Source organism: Limulus polyphemus, unplaced genomic scaffold (genome assembly GCF_000517525.1).
Source record: "Limulus polyphemus unplaced genomic scaffold, Limulus_polyphemus-2.1.2 Scaffold4888, whole genome shotgun sequence".
NCBI classification, from domain to species: domain Eukaryota; kingdom Metazoa; phylum Arthropoda; class Merostomata; order Xiphosura; family Limulidae; genus Limulus; species Limulus polyphemus.
The window spans coordinates 52,846-54,361 of NW_013670498.1; the positions used below are offsets into that span (position 1 = coordinate 52,846).

General features: G+C 31.3%; 1 protein-coding gene across 2 annotated transcripts in view; it reads left to right on the plus strand.

The window, feature by feature from the left end:
• Positions 1-1,516, plus strand: part of LOC111088969 (nose resistant to fluoxetine protein 6-like) — a 35,393-nt gene that overhangs the window by 14,872 nt on the left and 19,005 nt on the right. The window lies entirely within an intron of this gene.

Consider the following 1,516-nt stretch of genomic DNA (forward strand, 5'->3'; position numbering starts at 1 on the left):
AATTAAGAAAGGACTTGTATCGCTGAAGGTCCTCGGAAAGAATTTCTACCGGAAATTATCAAACAAGCAGATACACAACAATATGTTTAATAGAAACGATGTTTTAACATCGATTATTCTTTCTGATTTCGCAAGACTTAGAACCAGTGGCGTAGCCAGGTTTTCCACTCAGGGAGGCAGAAAATTTTAAGGCTGGGTCAATAAATTAAAAAGGTGAAATTGATCTAAATTTTTAATTAAAATGGTCATTAAAACAAATCAAATCAAATGTAATAGTGTTTATAGAAGTTTTATATATTTTTATTAAATGATACAAAAGGAGTTTATTATATATAAAAGGTGAAAAATAATGTGATCGATATGGCTAGATTTTTCAGGGGGCTTGGAACAATATTAATTGACGGTTTGGTGCTAAACTTTAAACCTTATTACTGACAGTCGGCACATTTCTAGAATGGTAAACAGCATTGCAATTAAAATAAACGTTTCGAAAGCTTAAGAAGAAAATTTAATTTTTATCTACCATTGTAAAGGAATAGATAAACATGTTTTATTTTTAATATAATACATTGATATCAGTTAGTTGATTTTACTTAGTATCATCAGTTAAAAAATAAAATGTTTCTAAGTCTATGTAAAAGTGATGGAAACGTATGTGTAACTTATTCAGTATTTTGTTAGTTAAATACCCCAAAATAAAAATATTCCATCGGTTATATTTTTTTCATCTTGTATATTACTAATAAACAGGCAGTAGAAAAGCACTGGCTGTTCTGATAGTGATAGTGCTTTGTGCTATAATCTCAACACAAAGAAAACATAAACCTGCAATGAACCTGCAATCGCTAGACAATTATGAACCACGATAGTGTTTCAAAGTAGGAATTGTCCAGGAATTTCACACAAATTCTAATAAAACATACGAGCAAAAACATCTTAAAAAGCAGACTTATTCTTGAAACAACACTCAAGACGTTCTATCTCATTGGCTAATATATTGATAACTGCAAAAAAAGTTGATTTTCCAATTGTTAGACAAAATTCCTCCATTTTTTTCTTCATATTATTATTAATATTTCACAACTGCACAGGAAAAATGACTATGAATATTTTATTCAAACCTGGGCAAACCTACTAAAAATATTCCTGTGTAGGTAATAGGACTATGTTATATTGATTCTTGAAAGAGAAGGAGAGATTTTATCAGTTTTTTCATAGTTACTGGCCAAGCACCGAAGCCTACAGCAAAAACCGCTAGATATACTGCGCCAAAATCTAGGCACAACTACTAAACAAACTGCTGTGAAGGATGTAGGGCTATTTTGAAGTTGATTCTTGAAACTCGAGATTCCCACCCTCTAAAATTTCCTCTTCGCTACCAACATAAGCTCTTCCAAGCCATTCAAGCATCAAAGAAATGTAGAAGCCACTTAAGCATCGTATATTAGTCGGAAACACTTCGTTTTATTAGAGTAAACAATGTGTATATTTATAACAGTGTCTCCGGCTTTATTAT